Source organism: Bombus fervidus, chromosome 2, assembly GCF_041682495.2.
Source record: "Bombus fervidus isolate BK054 chromosome 2, iyBomFerv1, whole genome shotgun sequence".
In the NCBI taxonomy this organism is placed as follows: domain Eukaryota; kingdom Metazoa; phylum Arthropoda; class Insecta; order Hymenoptera; family Apidae; genus Bombus; species Bombus fervidus.
The window spans coordinates 11,199,457-11,212,563 of NC_091518.1; the positions used below are offsets into that span (position 1 = coordinate 11,199,457).

The window sequence follows — 13,107 nt, forward strand, 5'->3', positions numbered from 1 at the left end:
TTTTACGTACATTTAGATTTATCTAGATTTTTTCCATCAATATCGAGTTACGTAAAGTATCGCGACATCTACGAGCAATTACACCGGTTACGGTGCTTCTGGTATCGCTCAAAATCGCATTTAAGTCTAATGGCGAACGGCTGACCGTGATTAGGGGGCATTACCGGGTAACGTCGACGCCAGGGCCACCCACGAACCTCAATCAACCTGGAGCAGAAGTACCGGCCACTGCCTCCTTCGCATTCTCCGTCGCAATTCTATAGCGGCCTCGAAAAACCATATACTCTGCGTTAAACCACGACAATTGTCTCGATACCGTATATCCTGTACATGATATTTCATGTTTGTTAGTACGCAAACAAGCTCATTTATTTGTTTGTATAATTCTAATATTATTCTATTTCTTATTACATAAAAACAACAACAGTGAAAAATGGCTACTACAAACCGAATTTTCAAATTTCCGAACATCTTAAAATTCGAGATCGTTAAGATAGGTCAAGGTGTCAAAACCCAAGATCCACGAAATCTGGGGAGTTCGAACAGCGTTCTTCGAGTTTAGATTCCAACTGGATTTCTTACATCTCAGTGAACTAGTCGAGTCTTTCTTGTTTAAGCTTCTAGTGTCTTCGACCGAATCCTTTGAGACAGAGGTGTCAATATTCGAATCTTTCGAATACTCGAGTCTCTTGACTACAATATCGTTCTAATCAGGCTTCTCAGATCTATTTCAATTGCACACAGGAATCAAGATTCAATAACCTTTATTTTTAATATCACAAAAATTCCATAGCTAGTATACGTTATCGATATTGTTCATCGTTCTTCGCCAGGTTACCTGACTTAAAAGTTGAAATACTTTTCTAAACCGTATCTAAATTCATCTATGACCCTTGTAACCGCATTCCGGGTACCATACCCAATATCGTAGAGATGGACGCACGTATTCGCAGATCGGTGGAGCCGCATGCAGTCACGCACGCCAGCCAGTTGCCAGGTAATCCGAGACAAGGCGAGTCGCGAGACGTTCGGTTCGCGTACACAGCATCGCAGGTGGTGAAGCTGCGCGAAATTGAAATTGATTCCGCATCGGTAATAAGCGGCTCCCTGCAGCACAGGGTTCCGTGCGTTACAAGTACACGCCTCGGGGTCGTCCGGCACTTCACGCCGTGCTGGCTGGCTCACAAGAACATATCAGACACGTTCGTGTGCGGACGCGTATACCTGCGTCCGTCTAACGAGCCGATCGATGCTCCTCTTCGTAGCTCGTTTCCCGCTGCTCGATCCACCTTGCGCCATTCATAAGTATCGAACTTGCGTCGATCGCTTCGTGGCTCTGCTTTATCGTATGCATGCGTTATTTCAATGTCTATGGAATATTCCAAGATGAAGATAATTTTAGAAATGTCCGAATTCGATGGTCCGCTTGTAAGTATCTTCAAAATGCTTGAGAACAACGTACGAAAAGGAGGACGATTAAATATTGAGAAAATATTGAGTGAAACGAGCAGACGTAAACAGGAGATTGAAACATCAAATGTGTTTTCTACGTAAAATTCTTCCTGGCCAATAGATCGTAGATACTCGTACAATTTTATATCTTGGTAAATATGAGAAGAGCTAGCTAAATGATTATTTCATCTACTAGACATTACAACAAACTGAAGTTTTACTTCTTAGGATATCTATGCTTATACCATACGTTGTTGCATCTTTAAATTTCCCATAAGAAGTCTACCGATTAATCTCTCGATATTGTCTCCATTTGTCCAATTTCGCGTTATATTTTTTGTATCTAAAGTACAGACTTATTTATAATTTATGCGTCATGCATCGCACTATACCGTGGAAATAAATCTACTTATACTTCGATATACTTGTCAACTAGCCAACTGAAAATCCACGTCCATACTGAAAACGTCAAAACAAAGGACTTTGTAACTCACGGCGAACAGAGTGGCGCATCCTGAATAGCGGCATGTGAAAAAGCTGGCCTCGTCGGTGGCGTCTGAGAAAGTCGTCCACGACGGACAAGATGCGTTCCCACGGGGGAGAGGAGGCAGCCTCGGTAAACCATTAACTTCGAAATGTTCGATTTACGGTCGGTTTCTCTCGCGTTTCAACTTTACGCGTGCGAACAATGGCCGCCCACGCCAGGCATTATATTTATTCGCCAGTCCACCGGTGTACATATAAGTACTCCTCCCGCGTCGCACGCGTCCACGTTACACAGACACGCCGCATCCCTGCGTGTATACAGCGTGGCGTGCATATATCTCCTTCGCTTCCTCTCCGCGGCCATAAACTGTCGGAGCACCTTTCTTGCCAGGACACGCCAGAAGCGAAACAGAAAGGACATGCGCGTCGACCACCACGCCGAGCACGTCAGTGTCGCGCGATGTAGAGGCTTCGGAACAGGCCACTTTTACCTGCACCGCCCGGGTACTTTGTGCACGAAAAGGAATACAAGGTGGCAAGTATGAATAACGAATCGGGAACACGATGGATGAAAATGAAGAGTGACGCATATCGATAACGTAAAAAGTTCTTTCAAGCAATATACTTTGCGTATATACTTTTATATACGTATAGTTTTTAGAATATTCAAGTAAAAATGGAAATTTATTGTTCGAAACAAAAATGGAAATTTGATGTGAACGTTTATAGTGAGTGTCTAAATTCTGAATATTAGAAATACCTATGTATATGTAACATCTAAAGACTTGAGAGTTTTAGATTAGAATGTTAAAGAAGGGATCGTGGATCATCCGATGTTTTAGGTGAATTTTACGTACGAACGTGTCGTAGGAATATCTTTGTACTTTGCATGGACTAAGAGAAAAGATTGTACAAATGTAGATATGCATATACGTACATATTTTAAAGAAGACACGTCACGGTGCAATGTTTGAACAGAATTGAAAGTGAAAATTAATGTACCTCGTTGAATAATTTTTAGTAGCGAAATGATCTTGTATTGTTTCATACTATCGAGTAGAATAGATATAATATATAAACCTTCGTCGATAAATTATATCAATTTATTTATAATGGAAGAATTTCTTGTTTATTAGAAATTTGGTAAAAATGAATAGAATTTGGAACAACGTAGAGATACTCAAACCAATACATATTGGATGACGAATAGACATTAGAACGATTCTTAGAAACCAAAATACAAAGCTTGAAATCGTGGTTTCAACGATGAAATAAATTTTCGTTGGCGAAACGTCTCGCTGCGCGACCCGTGTGTTTCTGGCGATGCGGCGGCGCGAGAACGGCCAAAACGCCCCCGTTTCATTGTCTAACGCCACAACGGAATACAATACTCGTGGCTGCCTAACATGAATAAATGTATTTACGATTTGACGTAGGTGTGCCCGCATACCCGGCCCCGGCAAAAAATCGAAACGAGCCCGTGGTCGGAGTCCGCGGTCGGATCGGTTCGCCATCCTCCTCTTCGTTCTCCGCTTCGTTCGAGGAAACGCACGGCCACAGGTGGAGGATGAATTCCACGGGGGAAGAAAAAAAAAGTTCGGTATCGACAGCTCGCGATCCTTTTGATCTCGCATAATTGCTCTTAATCGTCCTACGTCCACTTTCGGTCCGAGATATCTCGGCAAAACGTGATTATATTACTAAAAATGAAAACTCGTCAGGTTGCTTCGTGAAAGAGTTGCGAGATTGCAGTAAACGTTAGGAAATTGTTCTGATAGATATTCTTCGACTTTGTAACATAAATTCGAATAGATGCGAATTCTTATTATCATTCGATACACAATTCAATACAGAATTGGCTATATACGCCCACACTATTATTCTACTTGACAGCACAAAACAACGTAAAATAATTTTACTATACGATTACTCGACGACACAATATAGCTTTCGCTCTTACTTTCAATTCAGTTGCTCGCTATCGTTCGTATCAAACGACTGATTCCACAATATAACTTTCTTCAAGTATAGAAATCTCATATTTGTAAATTCAAATAAATCAAATAAATTGAGTGTGACACGCATTCAAATATTACGATTCAAGCCAATGACACTTCTCTAACTTTTATAATTAACAATAAATATTCGAATGAAGCGTAGTTCTTATAAGAAAAAGGATAGAAATCGAACTTGTCTCTGTGCTTCCTACGCAAAATCACAACGCAACGAATATATGTATGTGGAAATACGCAGAAGAAGGAAGTTACCTCGGGATATCCGTAGTTTCGCAACCGAGCTGCCGAGACGATCGATGTGCGGGACGTTTAATTGGCAATTATTTGTTGAAGCAGCGAGACCGACACCATAAAGCATTGTAAATCGACGAAGAATAAATCCTCCCTTCGTTGGGACGAATGCCGACGATCCACGGGTGAAATACGTTAGAGCTACGCCGACCTAACTGCGAATCCTCTTCTTCAGGGAGTGTTTGAACGCGTGCGCGCTTAGACACGCACGAAGAGGTGCATTCTGTTTTCGTTTATATGTAATTCAGGCTATGAATCGCGGGAGAAATGGAAAAGTATTTCAGATGGAAGAGAAAGTTCGATATTCGGTTCTCGTCCTGGGATTTTACGTTCCCGGAAAAGGTTTCGTGGTGTGATGAATAAAACAGGGACCATCGACGCTCGAGGGCAAAGAACCAGTGCGAGTGGCGAGCCTTGAGAATACGTCCACGAGCTCAGAATGTGGGGATGGATATTTCTGGGAAGGGAGAATATTTTGGAAATCTAGTTGAAGTAGGTTCGCTCGTTATATAGCCTCGTGCAAGTTGCATGAGTAGCTACTTACAAATATACTAGAGAAGATATCGAGAATAAGTTTAAAACGGAATCAAAAGTATTTAAAGTAAAATAATTTTGGAATTCCGGTACCATAGAAAGTCTCTTCGACCATACGTTTGTCGAAGCTGGAAAATTAATATTCGTATTTACTATTCGCGTGTGTTGAAGTGGTCACCACTTCTAAGAAAACTCTATATCTGGTCTTTTAGTTTTCTCAAGCACTGAAGTCATTGACAGCGTATAGACAAAAGACTGGGTTGAAAGTAAATCATAAACAATACACAGGCAACGTTGGCTTCAGGGTTTTCAGTCATAGGGTAACACTGCTAGCGTGCGGATCTGGACCAGCTCAATTATATTCCGATTTGTATTTACACTTCAGTATTTAAAATATATTTTCTACTTTACAATTTATCCACGCGTTCCTTTGTTCACATACATCTAATAACCTCAACAGCGTGAAATTGACAACAAAAGTTAGCAAGAGATTCGTTCGAGATACGACTGAAAGAATAACTCTAAATTTCCAAGAATTAAGTATTAGGTATACCAAACTACCAAATAACGTTAAAACTTTCCATTATGTTTTCCGTTGTCGTTATCTCAAAATAAGAAATCATCGACTTTTCGTATCGCGAATCTAACAGTTCCAAATGACATAACAGTACCTAGGCTATCTCGTAGTCAAACATGGCGAACGGTTTCCCACTTCCGTCGATCCGCGCGTGCACGCATTGCAAAACCGCGCGACAAAACCGTGCAACAGGTCGGCTACTTTATTTGTAAATAAGAGTCCTATCGACGACCACGGTAATTATAATGACCGATCGGGAACAACAAACAGGCTGGACGTATCTACGACGAGCACGGCGAGCGTCTCCCATCGAGTCGAACGTGGAGAGAAAAAAGAGCAGTCGAGAAGCGTGTAACAGGTCGATTGGAACGGACGAGGAGAGCGTTATTAGTTTTGCGCGATTTAGCAATAAATCCCGGCAATTCCACGTCTCGCTCGCTCGACACGTTGCTTTTTATTCGTGCTCGCGTTCTACGCTCTTCTCGATCCGCTTCTCACCGGCGCAGACAGTAATTAATGGGAAAATCCTAGCCGATAGACCGAGGCCTTCCTCTCTGTCTCTTCGATGGAGTTACGAGCGCAGAAATAACGCTTTTTCTCGCACCGGTATCGCCGGTTATATATCGTTTGTTTCATCGAATATCATGAGCGAAAACTTGGAAACTTTGTATGGAAGTGTTCTATAATCTGCGAATTTCGCAGAGTATTTCTCGTTTTGTTATTGAATGATTATATAGGTATATATAAATTTGTATCACGAGCACTGATTCAAACGATAATACCAGGACAAGGAAGAAAACGCGAAATGGAACAGCGATGGTCGAGAAACAAAGTAACGCTTTCCCCCGGGGACAATAAACTCTCTCGAAGAGAGGATACGGTTTACTGGACCGAGACTCGGGTCGAGAAACAGGCACCTTCCTTTTGCCAGTCGACTGCGTTAACCAATCGAACTGCCAACTTGTATACGAACTTTTGATTCTACCGATCGCACCCACCATCTACTGCTTGGATTATCTACACCATCGCGCCGTATAATCTACGATCCTTTCGACTATATCGCGAAACAGTTGCTACAGTCTATGTGACGATGCAAGAAAGAAAATCAACCTAACCGAAATCATATAAAAGATGAAAAGATAAAAACAAATATAACGATGAAACAGCCGTAAAAATAGAATATCCATCACGTCACGATACGATCGATTCCTCTGTCTCAATCTATCGATTTACCAGGCCAGAAAGCAAGAAGCATCCGGAAATGACGCGGAACGGTAACGAGATTCACGTAGCATGGTCATGGTGGTACCGATCGATCGGCCACCGTAAACGTTCTCCAACCGCGTCCTCGAAACGCGGCGAGGAAAAACGCGACCGTTTCTTTGCCGGTGGTGGCCGTTTCTTGTCTGTAGGCTCGCGGTTGTAAAGTCGAGTTAAACCGCGCGACGCACGAGAACCGCGGACTCACCGGCGAGAGCAATACGGGCTTTCCCTAAAGGGTTATTACGAATATTGCCAGCGGTATTCCCGATAGACACGAGGGCCTTTCTTCTCTAACTCCAGGGGATTTCTTGCCGCGCCGTTGTCATCATAGTGGCTCAGCGGCGGTTTACGGAGCAGTCGGCACGACGGCAAGAAGCGGGCGCGTACGAACGCAAAAGCGTTTAGGGCCGTTGATAGAGCGAGCGATGTTTTATAGATTGGCCAAGGCCTGGCCATTTTAGGCGACCACCTTACGACGCGAACGTTCAGCTCCACATCTGGAGAAAATCAGCAAGCGACCGCGCGCCAACCAACGTGCACCGAGTGGCTCGGGACATTCCGCCGCGGCTCAATAAATGTCGCAGGGTTTGACACACTCCTAATGGGATAGCCAACCAGCCGGGCAATAGCCGTCGATGCGTGTGCGTGCACCTATCTACTCCACGCACTTGACGGTTGATCGCAGGAGCGTATCTAGTCAGCTGTTTCGTAGAGTTAGATTTTTGGAAATCTGCGATGTTCTACCTTTGGTCGATTAAACTCCTGTACGTTGCTTTGCAATTGAGATGATTCGGTTGGAAGTTTTATTTCTGCCGAGTAGGATAGTAACATGATCGTTATATTTAATTATACATTTCACGGTCGATGTAGAACTTAAATGTAAAGACTTCGCTGTTCGGTTAAATAAACATCGTCGATAGCGATATACTACAGTCCAAATCTTACTTTCTTACTTTGTTGGAAAATTATACGTGCAAGTATATCGTATATTTTTTTTATCATCGATTTCATACGCGTAACAGTATCTTTGTAACCTCAGGAACTACCCCTCGGAGACGCCACTGAATTTCCCCAGTCAGAACCAGGAAAGAGTGCACACAACGTCGATCAGAGTCCCCATGGGGCGATTCAGAACAGCGGTCGGAGTAAACGGAAGCGCTGACAGGTATCCCGCGGACGTGGAACCTGACGTGCCCTTAGCCGATCGGTCGTAAGTAAACCTAATCGAAGCGTACAGTCTCGCGAGAGGGGGCAATGCCAACTTGCCAAATAGAGAATCCAGTCTCGACGTAGGCGGTCCCCGCTCAAGCACCGTCGTTGACGCTGTTCGATCTACGCGGAAGGAATTATCGTCGTTCGGCTCTCTACAACCTCCATGACGATCGTTTGGCGCGATCGATCGTACGACGATCGATTTACATACATGCTTGCCACGAGATGATCGATCGACTCGTCGCGTCGCCGAAGAAACGTCGAAAATGCTGCTTTCTCGCGGTGGGTATCGGTTCGTTTCTCGATAAAAGTCTCCGACCACGATCGGGTACAACCTGTTAGCAGCGCCGTAGCCGCGCGAAAAATTGGCGAATCCTCAGATTAATATCGCCAGCTGGCAAATATTTAAAGCGGCTGAGCGCAGGATCGTGTTGCGCGTCAGTGAAACTGTCGGGGTGCTAAGACGTCGCGCCGATCGACAGCCGGTTGAATTATCTTCCTGAAACGATCGTGTCGCGAACCGTTCCCACAGTCGATGACTCGTTATTTACGAACCGATCTTCGCTACGCATTTTACACGCTCGTATATCCTATCGACCGATACTTGATCTTTTGTTTTTGACTAGAAAGGGGAATGATTTACCGACTAGTTCCGTTCATTTGGTTTAATGCTCGTCTGCGAAAGTGCGAATATTCATTACTTTCGTGAGATTTCTCGTTTCCACTCGTAGTACCATTGAATTTTCCAATATCTTGTCTGGTACCAAAAAATCAACTGTTTCAAGTATATAAAATAAACTGGTACTCGTATTTCGATTAGCCAGTGCCACCAATATGCTATTAATTATAAAGAGTGATATATATTTTTTAGAGGAATAGAATTACTTTATTATTAGGCAAATAAAAAGTCACGATTGAAATCAATTTGAGACGAAGAAGAAAAGGAAGGGAAATAAATGGCTCGATTTGCGAGCTAACTCCTTTCACCTGAAACGCGAACTCGAAACAACAAATCTATTTATCGAACGTTTCCTGAGGCCGGTCGATCGCAATCGGCGTTCCTACGACGACAAGCGATCCTGGACCACCGTCACCGGTTCGTTGACTGACGTGGTCGTCGCGCTACTCGGCAATCTGTCCCTGAATGAAAAGCATCCGGTCACTGAAGAAACGCGGGCGACCAGGTAGCTCTTTTAGAACTAACGACCGATGCCTCTACATTATTTATACCCAGGTCTGACTCGCCGATCCGATCGAGTCGTTCGTACGAATCGGGAAAACGAAAGGACGAAACGATCGTATTTTATTAGCCTGTGTACCCGGAGACATGTTCAGAGTCGGGGCTAGTTCATCCAGCGACGAACATTGGTGTCTAGATCGATGCCCCGTGGTTTCATGTCGCTGATAAACTATCATTATCATTAATAGAGGAAGCGTTCCGAGGATATCACATATCCATTTCGATGGAGTTCTTTGAACGATTCGAAGAAATAAATGCCTTTCGTTCGTCTATTCACCAAGTGCCATTTGTATATCAATTACCTGTTGTACACTGTACATGTGACCCGAGATATCGAGACAAAGTTTGACTATTCCAAAGCTTTCGAATTTTCAGCTTATAAATTTGAACCTGCCGAATTCTGTAAACTTTCTTGCTACTCAAAATTTAAAGAAAATATTTGACCAGGTACCGCGTGTTGCGAATTCTCAACTAAATAGCGATCAGTCAGGTTGCAACTGGTCGGTTGATATCGCGAACCTTGAACGAAATTAACGCTCAAAGTGGAGGTAAATTAAATATATCGAGTAGTAGTATGGTGTGGCTATTTATTTGCACTTTTCAGTATACACGAGTTTGAAGTTCTAATGAAGACGGTTGTAAGATTTTATTGATACTGCCGCCAGAAGCTTAGTCTTGTTCTTATATACTAACTTTCCGTCCCCGGCTTTTCCATGGTTTAATTGTGTATCTTTTAATTGTTTACCTTTGACCTGACCCATCGGGCACTTGGGGTGTTTTTTAGCCTCTTAACGAAGTCCTCATCGTAAGCTTTACAGCTTGGGAGGTAGGCAATTCGAACTTCCCGAAGAAGGTAGATATGTTGTCCGAGTCATAAACTGACGACAACTCCGAATCCCAAACACTGCGAACCTTTGGAATTTTCAACTTTTTCACTTTTTCGCTGCAGCTTTTCTACCACCGATCTACGAAATAAAAAATTCAAGGTAGCTGCGAACGAACTGTGGAAATAATCTAATAATAACCAGCATAATGATAAAAATTCGTAAGGCAAATTACCTCTTTCTGGGAGAATAAATATTTATACATTTTTTCTGACATTTGGCTCGATTTAGCAGCGCTGTCAAGTTATTTGTGTGCATCTGACGCGCTGTCAAGATATAACCCTCATCCTCGACAACTGACGTTTCGCCGGTAATGCAATTAAGGGGGTTGATTTATTATTGAGGGCGCACGTCGTAGAACGGTTCAAATAGGTTCGAATAGTCGGCAACGCCCGCGCGAAATCGGGACCAGGATATTTCCGGGGTCGCCAGAATCGGATTAATTCCCGAGCGACGACCTGATTTCGAATCTCTTGATTGACGTCGGACTACGACGATCAATCGATCCCTCTCTTCCGTTACGTATACGGGACGACGTCGGATCGTGGTTCATTTTGGCAAATGTCCGGGGAGATTCGATTGCATTCGGAGGAATTTGGTTAGCCGCGAGATTAGAGAGATACGTACGGCATAATTTATGCGTCACTTCGGCTTGAAATTCGATTCGACGAGCAACTAATGCCAGTCCATTTCCCGAAAATGTAGAAATGACGTGACGGTGTATACGTTTGGAAAATATCTGGGTAAATTTGGTAGAACGAATAGCTTAATCGTATAAAATTTGTGTCATCTGTGAGATATGTAGGGAAGTTCGTCGAATTTGGACCGCTCAAATATTTTTTGATCTAGTTAGACAATGAAATATTTAAAAAATTTATGGATTAAGCATAAAGGATTTTAATTGGTCAAAAATACAATGTCGAAATGCAAAACACTTTATTTTTATTTGCAACGTCGATCCAATCGTCTGGTTTAAATTCGATTAGTAAATTAGATTATCATTTACTTTAGACTTCAAATAAAAGACGAAGAAAATTATTTCCTGAACTCCTTCTATATTTCTGAAACGACGTTCAGATAGAATTATTGTGTCGTTGTACAAAGTACGGAAATAGCAACTATCGACTCGTTACGATGACAAGGCCATGTATGTCGGTGCATACAAGAAAGATACGATATACACAGCGAGCACTAAATAAGAAGGTTCGTAAGTATAAACAAACAAGAAACGACGCGTTCGTTCTAAGAAGCTATTAAGTCTCACGCGCAGACAGTATGTACGAAAAAAACGTTTTCAGAAAAGAAAGCCTCACCTGCGCCATAATTCCTTCGATGTTAACTTTAAAAAAACTCATCAAGTCGTTCTCACCGAACGAAACCGAAAACTCGAGTCGATTTCGGAGGACACGCAGAAAGAAGAAGGCGCGCTCCGGACAAAGAGGAATGGGTGGAGTAGGGCATTAAGCCGTATTTACGCCTGACGCGATTTCGCGTGGGCGAGCGCCAGCAGCAATTACGGGCCCGGCGACGAGCCGATGAGCGAAGCCGCCTTAACGAGCGGTTCCTCCCTTCTTTCTCCTCTCGTCCCTTTTTCACCTTCTCCTCTCCATTACCGATCGAAGTGTCCCACGAATTTTAAGGAACACCTTTGAGAGGACGGCAGCCGCCTCTCCTCGCGTACGATTTTCCCGATGATTCTCTCGTTCGTGGAGCCGAGGGGGATAAAAAGAGAGAAAAAGAAGAAGAAAAAAGAACGAGAAAGATAGAGAAAGAAGGGAGCGAGAAAGGGAGAGAGAAAAAGGCAGGAAGAATCATTCTCGGGAGTAGCAACCTGTGGACCGGGCTTTTTATCGCGCCGGTCGGAGCCGGCTTTACGAGGAGTCCCATAACGGAAATTTACGATCCTCCCTTGCACCCTGCCCTTCCTTTAGCCCTGTCTTCCCGATTCTCTGTCTCGTACGAGCCGGACCGTGTCCCCACCGAGTCTCGATCGAACGTTCTCAAGCCGATCCGCCTTCGACTCGGCCGCGATCGCCTGGGATCCACGCCGTACAGCCGGAAAGAATTAACGCCGATTAATTAAGGCCGCCAGATTCGGACACTCTGTGTGGTCCCACGGGAGGACCGATCGAGAAGACCGAGAGCACGGTCTTTAAAGTACCGGTTATATGTACGACAGCCACGGAAACCGACCGCCTACGCTCCCTGTTTTCGATGATCCTTATTGATTTCGGACGCCGCCGGTTCCGTTAAAAGGGACCGTTCACGCTAATTGGGATGGAAAGCGAAACCGTGCGAATGTTTCAGGATTTCGGAGTCTCGGATCATTCGCATTGATTTTACTAAGGGAAAGTACGAGTATATTACTCGAATGTTCATGTCGTTTTCGCACTAATATGTGATGTAAGTTGTTGTATACAGTACTAGCTATAAGTATTAGGATACCAATTTGTTATATTTACTGGAGAATTTTAATAAATTTTATTATAGATTTATAATAAAATAACGAGAAAATAGATGATTTTTTAGATAGTTTAATATGTATCGTAATTGAAACGCAAGGATAAAGTTCGGCAGAAATTTTAAGATTTTCAGCCTGTCAATGTCAGTGAATATTACATTCAACTTTTGACGAGGCTAACTACGTTGGTTGTAAAACATTGGAATACTTTTCCTATATAAAACATCTTACATCTGAAATGATCAGGTTTGATAAATGCTTGATAACTGACAGTTTTATGTTTTTGCTATAATTATATTTCACCGATCTTTAACATCGGGCGAAACACTTGTATCGACTTTCCACTTTCACCGCAGAATCTCTCTGTTTCACAAATATCGACTCCTACTCGTCGACCTCTTCGATTAAATCGCAGTTTTGACTCTTAACCTACAAGCTACTTCGTATTTAACATACAAATCGCCGCTGAATTTTATTCACAAATCTGCTGTACAGGAAGCTGTTGAGAAGGAAAGCACGTTAATTCCCCTTTCACCCAATCTCGATTCTACACGCCTACTTCGCCGCTCTCAACTGCTTGATTCTTCAGTAGTCAAAGCTTCTTCCTTCTTTCGGACTAAAGTTCACTGTGTCGAACTTGCGGGAAGATCACGTTGATAGATTATTATCGTCTTGGTGACAAACGATCGACT

At 43.2% G+C, this 13,107-nt stretch overlaps 1 protein-coding gene across 1 annotated transcript in view; it reads right to left on the bottom strand.

Moving 5' to 3' along the window:
- Positions 1–9,746: 9,746 nt before the first annotated feature.
- LOC139997837 (coiled-coil domain-containing protein 102A) overlaps positions 9,747–13,107 on the bottom strand; it is a 331,009-nt gene continuing 327,648 nt past the window's right edge. The window contains exon 8 of the transcript XR_011803122.1: positions 9,747–9,762. The gene's annotated coding sequence lies outside the window, so the exon portion shown is untranslated. The remainder of the gene's footprint in view (positions 9,763–13,107) is intronic.